This window comes from Eptesicus fuscus, chromosome 24, assembly GCF_027574615.1.
Source record: "Eptesicus fuscus isolate TK198812 chromosome 24, DD_ASM_mEF_20220401, whole genome shotgun sequence".
NCBI lineage: Eukaryota > Metazoa > Chordata > Mammalia > Chiroptera > Vespertilionidae > Eptesicus > Eptesicus fuscus.
Genome location: NC_072496.1, coordinates 10,989,633 through 11,002,082, shown reverse-complemented (window position 1 = coordinate 11,002,082; position 12,450 = coordinate 10,989,633). Strand labels below are relative to the sequence as shown.

Sequence of the window (12,450 nt, the reverse complement as noted above, 5' to 3'; positions counted from 1 at the left end):
TTTGTTTTTTGTCTGTTTCTGAAAGTAAAATGCAGGTAGCAGATAATGAATCTGATTTATCTACACTAATAAAAGAGTCAGATGCAAATTGACCATAGCTTCACGATGCCCACCAGCCAATCAGGAGTGGGTATGCAAATTAACCTAACAAAGATGGTGGGTTAATTTGCATACACAGGCACCAAGCAGTTGGGGGCAGGGTGGGACGCTTGTGTCATTGCCACGGTCATTGCCATGGATGCCTGTGTCATTGCCATGACGACGCAGGAGTTCCGCACTGCCCCAGCCACTCTGGGCCTCTGGGCAGCGTGGGAATGTGGAAAGGTGGCTCCAGGGCCTGAGCAAAAAGGCGGCTCCAGTCAGAGCGAAGGCGGTGCCAGCAGCCAGGGTAAGGAAGGCCCATTCTTACACGAATCTCCGTGCATCGGGCCTCTAGTATTAAATAAACATAAAATAATATCTCTTACTGTGATTTTGGAAATGATAATAAAAATGATTCTTATAATTGAGAGACAGCTTCTCTCATTTGCATATAAGGAAGAATTTGTCTTGTTCATATGTATGTTACACATCTTGTTCCCTTAAGTATGAGCTAAAGGTGAGCAGGAAGGCTACAGAAGGGCAAGAAATACACAATCCTGGGGGGGGGGGGGGATTCATAATATTATAATACCCAAATGTATAATCAGAAACATACACAGAAAGGTTAGAAATGGATCTAAGGATAAGCAAAATCCTGGAATTGCCTGTTTCAAGTTTGATTTGAATTTTTAGAGAAAATGAGGGAGAAAGGGAATCTAAAAGAGTTTCATATTCAGAATCCATACAGGAGATATTTACTGAGCATTGGTAAAGAACTTACAACTCAACAACAAAAAGATAAATCACCCCATTAAAATATGGCCAAAAGACATGAGTAGGCATTTTTTTCAAATAATCCTATATAATAAAGAGATAATTAGACTGAACAACCAAATGACCATCCAGATGACATTCTGGAAAATCATCCGGAGGACCTTTTGGACAAAGTCGGGGCTGCGAGGGCCGGCCAGGGCTGCGAGGGCCGAGCCCCTTGCACGAATTTCATGCACCGGGCCTCTAATATATGTATAAATGGCCAAAAAGCAAATGAACAAGAGGTCAACATCACTAGTCCTTAGGGAAATTCAAATGAAAACTACAATGAGTCACAAGGTCACACTCACTAGGGTGGCTATACTTTTTTTTTTTTAATGTTGGCAAGAAGAGAAAGACACTGGAATCCTTGCCCATTGATAGTTGAGATGTAAAATGTCCCAGCTGCTGTGGAAAACAATTCAGTAGTTTGTCCAAAAGTTAGATATAGAATTTCCATATGACCCTGCAACTCCACTCCTAAATACCCAACAGAAGTGAAAACAGGAACTCAAACCCTTGTACATGGATGTTCGTAGAGGCACTCTTCACCTTAACCAAAAGGTGGAAAGGACATCCCAAATATCCACCAACAAATGAATGGATAAATAGGTCATGTGATATGCAGACAATGGAAAACTATTTAGCCATGACGAGGAACGGAATACTGACCCATGCGACAACATGGGTGAATCTGAAAAACGCGTAAGTGAAAGAAGCCAGTCATAAAAGGCCACCTACTGCATGATCCCACTTATATGAAACACAGAATTGGTAGAATTGGTAGGTCCATGGAGACAAATCGCAGGTTGGAGGCTGCCAGGGGCTGGGGAGAGGAGGGAATGAGGAGAAATGGCTGGACCACTGCCTGGAGGGCAAGGCAATGATTCTTGGGGACAGCATGCTTATTTGAAAACTGAGGTTCCAGAAGTCTAATATGCGAACATGACAACATGAAATGATTCCAAAACGCATGGATCGCTCAGGTCACGTGAAGCTCCACACCTTACCTGTTTTCTTCGCCCCACAGTATAACCACCCGGACACTGTGGCGGGTGTAATTAAATCCAAGTATCATGCAGCAGCTCAGCCTGTGAAAAGGATCCGCTTCTAAGGCTGAGATGATAGGTGTGCAGATGCTTTAGCTACTCCTTGCTAATTCAGGAATGACCGCCCTATATTCCTCGTCCCTGTATTTAAACAAGGGTGCTCTTTTCTCTGGGAGGAAAAACTTAATTGTTCTGATGAATGTCCTTCACCTTTAAGAATGTACTCTCCTGAGAGCCACCTTCCTCTTCTCCGCAATAGCTTCTGGGATCCGGAGGGAGAGCAATGTGGCAGGTGTGCCGAGGGCCAATTAAAAACCAAATCCGCTCTAACTGATGGGTAATCTTCAGTAAAATCACGAGTGACAAGCCCAGCTGCCTGGGGAAATTGACATTGACCGGATCCGCGTATCCCTGGCAGCGCTGTGTTCACCTGCGCCGCCGTGCAGCTGCAGGAAACGTAAATGGCTAGCGCTCCCATTTTGTGCTTTTAGGGGTTTGTTTGGTTGCAGCAGCCTTAGTATTTATTTTCCCCCACCTGAACTTGTCATAGGTCAAAGGGTACCATTTTTAAAACAGCCTTTCAATCTTTCCTCATGTCCCAGAGACCCGGATTTGCAAATAGATTTGTGTTACATTGGCTTTAATCACGTCCTGAATTACTGAACAGCTGGAAAATATTTAATGAATGCACAGTTACCTAGAAGGTGGACAATTCAAGGGAGGAAAACATGAGTCTTGGCCCTGTTTTCCTTCTATTGTTCAATCCCAGTTCAAGTTCTTTTTTCATTTAAAGACCAGGCTTTCATTCACACCATCTTAGTACCTAGGACACATAACAGGCACAACATAACATTCCATTACTGTCAACCGGAGGGATGCTGGCTTATTTATTTTAATAGATGCCCAAATCCCAATGCCTTCAACGTTTTAATTGTTGTCACTGAATTAAACACATTCTGTGCTTCTGTGCTTAGTTAGACTGGTGTTTGTGGTTTACTTAAGCTGCATAAAATTACATAAAACCACATGGTAAACATTTATAGAAGTAGCTTCTACTCTCTACTATTCTCTGAGGTATCTTGAGTCCATAAACATAGTAAAAATTCATTTTGTAGACCAGCTGGCATGGCTCTGTGGTTGAATGTCGACCTGTGAACCAGGAGGTCACGGTTCAATTCCCAGGCAAGTCAGGGCACATGCCCAGGTTGTGGGCTTGATCCCCAGTATGGGGCGTGCAGGAGGCAGCCGATCAATGATTCTCTCTCATCATTGATGTTTCTTCCTCTCTCTCCCTCTCCCTTCCTCTCTGAAATCAATAAAAATATATTTAAAAATTCATTTTTGTAACTGTATCTGTTTATTTACTTGCTTGATATGGTAGCCCCCATTTAGAAATAATTTACATAATAACAGAAGGTGTCTGTTTTATAGACTGGCTTAAACATAAGATCTCACACAATACCTGGTACAGCAGGGCATTTAATAATATTTTTGAAATAATAAACATTTGTATTTCTCTTAGGGTTTCCTAAGTTTTCTTTAGTCTATCCACAAATACAAGCATGAACTTTCTGAAATTACTTTATTTTTACTTCTTTTTCTTTTAGATTTGAATACTTTCAAAACACATCAATGTATTTTATTCGTGTTCAATCTTATTTGAAGTCATCAATTCCATTCAATGTATTAAGGAGACATCATAATTTCAAGATACAACTAAATGTCATGAGAAAGGTTCAGTATGTCCAATGCCTCCAATTGATTTGGAACAAACAATTCAGAAAACTGACTGACAGTCAATGACTATTCTATGAATGGCCATCAAGCAAATTCAAAATGTTGTGGGTATAGGATGTGACTACTGTCACTGAAAAAAAATAGCTTAGGGAATGATACTTTATAATTAATAGTTAACTTTGAGTACTTACTATATTCTTTAGTATTATTCCCAAAAGGTATATCAATGTCACAGACACAAACTTTATCATAACTTGAATCAAAAGTTAGGTGTGTGTTCTCCCAATGCCCACTTTCTTAACCACGACACTTTACTTCACTTGTTAATAGATGCATGTTTTGGTGGTGTTGTTTTTTTTTTTGCCTTTTTCTTCTGCTCTACTTTCACCTCCATTTCCCTTAGTCTGACTCCCCCACCCTTCCTATTTTCTCTAAGACAATATATTATGTGATTCGAAAGCCTACTTTTATTTATTTATTTATTTATTTTAGTTTGCCATGGGTTTTAGAATTAGCTGAAAATTTTTCAAGCTAGACCCTAAATCAAATGTTGAGACTCACTCCCTCAACTACTCTGGGTAGCCCTGTGTCATATTTCTTCATAACTCAAAAGCTTTGCTGGAAAAAAAAAATATATATATATATATATATAAATAAAATATATATATATGAATGAAACAGCTGCATCCATGGATATAGTAAGATGTTAGTTCATTTGCACCACTATGGAAAGAAAAAAATAATCACTATGAAACATCCTCAAGAAGTTGGTGAAAGGGTTTAACTTTAGTGTCTTCTTGACATGGCATTCCTCCAGAAATCACTCGTTTGTGGGCTTCAAAATAAGGCCAGCAAAACACACAGCATCCTCCCTGGCTTCTCTCCCCGCACAGTTCTGAGCTCCTAATTCCATTTCTAGGAGGTGAAAATCAATGGCATTTCTTTCTTTTAAATCAAAGCAATCTGCAGCCTGGAACTCTCCCATTATGCTTCCTGAAAATCCCCAGCCCCCTGTGGCCCCCAGGACTATAGACTCCCTGGCTTAAGGAGAGAGTGCGATTAATTGAGAATGATCAGAAAGTACTGGCAATTTGCTCCAGGAAGTCAGAGAAGTTGCAACCAGCTAAAAAGGCTATTCTCCTTGGTATTGATCCTTCTGCGAGGCACAATCACAGGTCGCCAGCAGTTTTTCCTTCTCTTGTTTAAAATCAGATGTAATTTACTGTTGACAAACACCACTGTGAGGTGTGTTCGATTTGAGGTCACTTCTCTCCAGTCTATGCTTTGATCTGATATTGAACATCCTAAAAATGTACTTCTCTTTAGCTAAGTTGATGCCAGCTACATAATTTTACCTGGATCTTCATCTAACATCTATCTGTGGACAACAAAATACAACCGCAACCCCAAATCTAATATAACGTAAGTGTTATGTCACTTAAAATGATGTCTAATATTTTGGAATGCCTTCTACACACATTATCCAAATTGTAGACAGAATCACATGTTTAGGGAAAAAATACTCACTCAAAATGTTTTACCTATGACAGTCAAAACGCTGTAATATTTCACATAACCTATCATTACTGTGTCACTATTAGCTCTGCTTTCATTTACCAAATATGAAAACAAAACTTATGCATCATCATTCTGCCACTGAGCAAAACGCCCTCTTTGAAGCCTCAGTTTCCCAGACAATATGGAGTGATTTGGAATCACCTGGTCACGTCTTGCAAACTCTAATTTATGCTTCCCTGTTCTGTCTCCCGGAGAATCCCCCTCCATCCCAGACGCCCTCACTCCACCACCCCCATGCCCCACCCCCCGCCCAGTTCACAGGAACCATTGGGTGGTAGGCTCTCACATCAAAAGTCAAGCTACTCTTCAGCCCTTTCGTATTTCTTTCTGCCCATTCCTCAGCGGGAACCTCCAACTTCTGAGAGGCAACCCCCTAAATCTCCCCAGTGCTAAATTATAAGATGGTGCTGTTGTTTGGCTGAAGGTCAGGCTCAGACCTGTCTTCCAAGCAAAGCCATGAGCTTTGCAGTGAATGCTAAGACAGCTACAGTCCCTTTCTCCATTCTCATTTCTAACACATTTTAGGAATAACCAGGGCAAAAAAAAACAGCAACACCCCAAACAGTGAGTCCTTTGACTGAAATAAGAAGCGGAGAGGAGGGTCTGGCTGAATGTCACCTGGCAGTGCACAACCTCGGCTCCCCTGTAGGTAAGCGGCCAACAGAAGGCCGCAGGCAGGCAAAGCTCCACGCAGCGAGCGCCTCATTAGTGTTGGAGAGGAGCGCTGACATGTTGCAGTCAACACAATGTTTGGCTTATCGGTTGCTCCAGGAATATGAATAGTTAAGGGCTTGGCAGAAGAAAACGTGCCCTCCGTGGATCCCGAGCATTATTGATCAGAATGAAAAGATTGAATGAAGAGAGAGTAGGAATGCCAGGAAGGCTAGAGAGGGGCCGATGGTGTCAGATGATGCCAGGAGGCCAAATGAAAGAAGACATTGCAAGTACTCATTAGCTTAATTAACTCAGAGCCATATGGAGATCAGGGAAGTGTCAGAGAAGTTTCAAGTGCAAATGAAATGGGGATAAGGAAGTGGAAAGAGCCCGGCCGGCGTGGCTCAGTGGTTGAGCGTCAACCTATGAACCAGGAGGTCACAGTTCGATTCCCAGTCAGGGCACTTGCCCGGGTTGCAGGCTTGATCCCCAGTAGAGGGCGGGCAGGAGGCAGCCAATCAATGATTCTCTCTCATTGATGCTTCTCTCTCCCTCTTCCCCTTCCTCTCTGAAATCAATAAAAAAATATTTTTTAAATGCAGTATGTTGAGTGAAGACAATAAAAAGTAGCATGGCAAGTAAGAATAGAGAAACAGACAAAGAAGAGTGTATGTCTTTCTACCTCCGCAACTCAGCCATTCAATGAAAACACGAAGGGATGGGACAGAAGAGCATAACGCGAAGACAAGGGATCACAGCGGCATCTGGGACAAGGACGGAATGCTTTGCATGGCAGAGTTTCAATTTAAGCAAATGTGAAAGGAGTCCCTCGAGGCAAAACACTTCTGCGGAGAGGATGACACACAAGCATGAAACCGACAAGAATGACAACCTCATTCTGGCCCGAGATTCGGCCTGTCAACACACAAGGTTTTTAATATGGCAGAAACAGAGAATGAGTGAAACAGGTTTCTGCATGCTGCTCTACACGCCTTAATTATTGAGAAAATCTGTACACGGCTCAGCCATAATGTGATTTTTGCTACTGTTTCAATTCTTAATTATTTTCCTGATGATTTAGAAGAATCCATGGGTTGCAGGGACTATAGACTCACACGGCTCTGAGGACACATGGACTCAACGGAAAACTGACACAGATTCCGGGTCAAGGCAGCAGCTGTGTATGGATTAAAAGCATACACGCGGAAGTCAGACTGCGTGAATTCGGACCCCGGGACTGCCATTCCTTAGCCACGTGACCACGGGCACTCTGCTTATCCTCTCTGAGCCTCCAACTCCATGCAGTAAGCTCCAATTAATCATCATTTCTATCCCCCAGGACTGGCGTGAGTTTCAGTAACAGCACACTGCCACGGGAGTTGGAGCAGTAGGCAGAGAACTGGAAGCATTTGATAAATATTCCCAATTAGTATTATCAAACAGGGACTTCATTACGCAGCGCAGGACTCTCACACGGCCGGCCCCTTCTCTGCCCTGCTCTGGGCATTCAGCTTTTGCACAGGAGGACAAGTCATTTCAGATGGAACCGAAAGCCGTTCTCTTTCGGGGACAAAGGTATTGCTATGGCACCTTTGGTTCACCTGTGTGACAGCTGAGTCACCCCAGAACCCCCCATCCCCCCTGAAAAAGACTGCACTTTCCTTGGCCATTATAATGCAGTACATTTAAAAAGAAAGGAATTGTTTTTATGAACGTATGAGAACAAAGCCTGAAAATAATTGTTGTTTTGATGCAAAATGATTTCACGGGTTCCAGATGCTTTTGTTTGTTACCTAATCCTGCCTCTGTGCTGCAAGGGACCAGCAAGCTTTAACCAAAATCTTTCTATTAACACACACACACACACACACACACACACACACACACATGCACACGTGCGCACACACTCATACAGAAAGAAGAGAATTGGCCTTGGACCACAGTGCTCTCTGCCTTATGGGCTATGTGAAGAACTGCATTTGATTGACAGGCATAATTGAATCAAATCAAAACATTTTTCATCCAGAGAATTTTCCTGCATTGAAGTGATGATGGGTCGATTGTGCAACTTCTGACCTTTTATTTCTATAATATGTTTAGGCAGGCTTAGAATATCATGTAAATCAGGTTATTCAAACATTGGGCATGATTATATTAGAAAAAAAGGCAAGTTTCTTAACTATGTTGCATTGAACATATGCAAAGTGTGCAGAGATTTGTAAGTTTTCCATTTTTTGGAAAACGTGTGCTCAGAAGAAACTCATTTCCAGTCTTGTTTTTAAACATGAGTCCTAAGATTTGGCATTTTTTTGCCAAACACAGAATCAAGCGTGTTTGTATTAAGGGTGCGTGCCTTTATTTACACAGTACATGTTCCTTAGTATTTCTCAGTGCTAAATAACCTCTGTGTTTTTCCTATTGTAAGTGGGGTTTTTTAAAATATATTTTTATTGATTTCAGAGAGGAAGAGAGAGACAGAAACATCAATGATGAGAGAGAATCACTGATCGGCTACCTCCTGCATAACCCCCCACTGGAGAGGGAGCCCACAACCCAGGCATGTGCCCTGACTGGGAATCAAACCATGACCGCAGCCACTGAGCTACGCCAGCCAGGCCCTATTGTACGTGTGTTGATGGGGCAGGTCCTAGCAGATACCAATGGCCTATTTCTATTTAATAGTTTCAATGCAGGCGGAAAGAGATGGTGTGCAGCTGGAGAGAGAAATGGTCCATTCCTCCCTTGTTCCTCTCATCACAACATGCAAGTGGGTTTTTGGTGGCTGTTGGTCAACCATGCTGTCTAATTACTGATCTGAATGGTTCTGAAGATTAAAAAATAAAGTTCTTCGTTGAGTTTAATGAATTTGGAAGATATCCAACTGGCCAAGTTTTCCCTTTCTAACATGAATTAAGAGTCAAGATGCTTCCTAATTAAAGAAACTATAATGTTACTATATCTTTTGAAATCTTATATGTTCATGTCTTTCGGGAGAAAGCACTGGGGTTTCATTGTGTCTGCTTTGGGAGTTAAAGGGAGGTGTACAAATAAATTAAAATACCTGCAGAACAGATTTTTATTAAATTAACTACTTTATTTCTTGGAGACTCCTGAGGAACCAGCATGACAAAACAGCTGTCACAAATTTTTTGGTCTTAAATACATTTAAGACAAGTAATCATAATTCTTTAAATAGCATGAGGCAATGAGTGCATGTGTTTTAGAGATGTGATAGCCTGGCTGAGCAACGAGCATCAGATACAGACACAATGAATACCTCATTATAGACACTCAGACCCCCCGGCCTCCACCTCTTCATCCAGCTGGGCATAACCTAATCTCCCCTCATCCCACTTCCAGGGCTTTCTCGGACTGAGCCTGACTTTTGTCTGCTGTGCTAAGCATTCTACATATTTTCATTAACATAGTATTATGAAGTGAAATTTTAATTATTAGATATAGTTCATCATTTAGATTATTTCCTTTTTTAAAAAACAAGTTTCTTTTATTTTTTAAATATATTTCATTGATTTTTTTACAGAGAGGAAGGGAGAGGGATAGAGAGTTAGACACATCGATGAGAGAGAAACATCGATCAGCTGCCTCCTGCACACCACCTACTGGGGATGTGCCCGCAACCAAGGTACATGCCCTTGACCGGAATCAAACCTGGGACCCTCCAGTCCACAGGATGACACTTTATCCACTGAGCCAAACCGGTTAGGGCAGATTATTTCCTTTTAATATGTGTCATAGAATATAGAGAGAAAATGTCATGTACATACAAGGTGTTTATAGTTGTGAGTAAGTGAAACACAAGAGTTTATTCTTATATTATTATTGATTGATTATTGTACTATTTTCCATATGAGCAACTATAAACCTACTTTTGCCCCACCCTGTATCTAACAACAAGATAGATGTAGAGGGAGACATAGTTGAGTAACATTATATATACATACATACAGAAGGTGTGTGTATGCATATATGTACATGTTATATATACGTTAAAATCAGTTATCAAATGTTTATTACTATAAACTAAGATAAGGTTATTTCAGGTGGATCTCTTCCAATAAAGAGAATTTTCCCTTGGATTCTTTGAACACTTGCTTATAAATGGAATATTCCATTTTCCTTTAAACTCTTTTTAATGCTTCCATTCATAGGACACATTTTTAATAGGTTTAATACACCAGGGTATTTGTTTGGGAACTGCAGGTCTAAGAGAAGAACCCTAGTGTTCTGACTACATTTGTTTATTGTGACTACTGCCTCACGCTGAATACTCGGACATATGGGTTCTTTAATCTCAGTGAGCACTTACTTCGGAAGCAGATGCTGATCTGAAATATACCTCGGAAATCTTTAGAGAGCATTATTCCAGCACTGGGTCTTGGTCATAATATTGGCCTGAGGCCCCTTTAAAAAAAAAACTGTATTTGTGAAGCTGGTTGTACAGTGTCATCTCCCAGTGACTCCTGGGATGTAGTGAGCAGACATTTCAGTTTCCAATGTTCTGTGATGGTATCATTAGGCCTTGTTTTTGCTCAATGGCATGATATTGTTGTCATGAAAATAATCTTGTTGGGGATGCACTCTTTTATTTATTTTTTTTAATATATTTTATTGATTTTTTACAGAGAGGAAGGAAGAGGGATAGAGAGCTAGAAACATCGATCAGCTGCCTCCTGCACACCCCTTACTGGGGATGTGCCCGCAACCAAGGTACATGCCCTTGACCGGAATCAAACCTGAGACCTTTTAGTCCGCAGGCCAACGCTCTATCCACTGAGCCAAAACGGTTTCGGCGGGATGCACTCTTTTAAGTAAGAAGACAAAGTTTCAAAGAAATGAGGTTATTTGTCCAAAGTCACATTGTCTGTCCAGTATGTCTGAAGGCCTCTATGCCATTGGAAACTCTTGTCCTTCGGCAGGTAAAGCTGCTCTGTGAAATGCTGGCCAGGTTACATGCTAGAAGGCAGTGCGCTGTGTCCAAAATGGTTGAGTATCTGAAGGAACCGCTATCAAAAGCCTATTCTTTTTCTGAGCCTCATCCCCCAAACAGATGATGCTGCCTCCAGAGAGAAAGTTCTGGGTAAACACGCCATGCATTTAATGTATCCGTTTTTCAAGCTCACACCAGTTGACAGAGAATTTCCAGCGGGATCCTTGCTTCTCTATTCCCATTTCAGTAATCTTATGGGCATACTGTGACAGCAAAAGCCACTACTACTAATAAATTAGGTCTTAATTGTAAATGACTCTCTAGGAAGATTTAGATGAAAATGTGTTTCTGGAGTCAACATCTTTGCGTGCCTGTCAGCGGTTACAGAGACAAAAATCGACATTAAGTTGTAACTCAGCAATAGGCCTGAACATCATCTATACATTATTATTATTATTTTGTTGTCTCTCACGGGGACATCAGACATCTGCTTTCAAAGATAATGGCAGTAACAATTATTTGCATCAGAGCCCCAGCTAACTGGGTAGCTGAAAACATCTGTTAGGATCTTCCCTTCCCCTAACCTGTCCCTGGAGAGGCTTGGGGAGCTGAAATATGTGTTTCACTTCTCTCTGTAATAATCATTTTTGCAAAATACAGATTACTTGATACTTGAAGAAATTGATTCTTAAGCTTCTTTTGTCTTCTTGAAATTAAAACGAGGAGGGGAACATTAAGGAAAACTTTAGAAGGAGATTGATTATCTTGCTAGAGCTGGAATGTTACTGTCATAGCTCTACTGCATCACCTGCTTTTCTTATATCAAAGTAATAAAAAATAGCTCTAACTGGTTTGGCTCAGTGGATAGAGGATCGGCCTGTGGACTGAAGGGTCCAAGGTTTGATTCCGGTCAAGGGCATGTACCTTGGTTTCGGTCACATCCCCAGTAGGGGGTGTGCAGGAGGCAGCTGATGATGTTTCTCTCTCATTGATGTTTCTAACTCTCTACCCCTCTCCTTTCCTCTCTGTAAAAAATCAATAAAAATATTTTAAATAAAATAGAGAGACTAATGTTTAAGCTAACACATCAGAGATTCACTAGTCTGCTGTCATTATGATCCATTAAACATACAGATAGGAAAAAAAGTAACCCATGAGGAACACAGAGTGAAACATGAAGAGACCACGTGATACTAACAACTTGGGCTTAGTAGGTAGGACCTACTTAGTAGGCAGCTATAATGACTGAAACAAGTCTAATCAGAGTAAACTTGAAGAAATACAATGTTTGAGAGACCATAACAAGTCTTTATTTAATAAGACTTCATGACAATTATGTGGATCAAGGAGAAGTAATTTCCTTCATTTCAACCTGGGAAATGTGGATAATATTAATGAAACTAAAGGTGTTGTATAACAATAGATCGATATTTAAAAGAAAGATCACTTTTGCCTTGAACAAGTGAAGTCTGAGGATCAACCAAGCATTTGAGTGAAATGTTAAACAGGCAGTTGGAAATATAGGACTGGAATTCTATGGAACAAGCCTATCTGGAGCTATTGAATGGATAGGAATCAGCCAAGATGGAT

At 41.0% G+C, this 12,450-nt stretch overlaps 1 long non-coding RNA gene across 1 annotated transcript; it reads left to right on the top strand.

Annotated features, from left to right (window-relative positions):
* Positions 1 to 308: 308 nt before the first annotated feature.
* LOC129148298 (uncharacterized) lies at positions 309 to 8,832 on the top strand. Its single transcript, XR_008555369.1, has 3 exons — positions 309 to 388; positions 8,373 to 8,535; positions 8,606 to 8,832. It is a non-coding gene; the product is annotated as an uncharacterized LOC129148298 (long non-coding RNA).
* Positions 8,833 to 12,450: the final 3,618 nt, after the last annotated feature.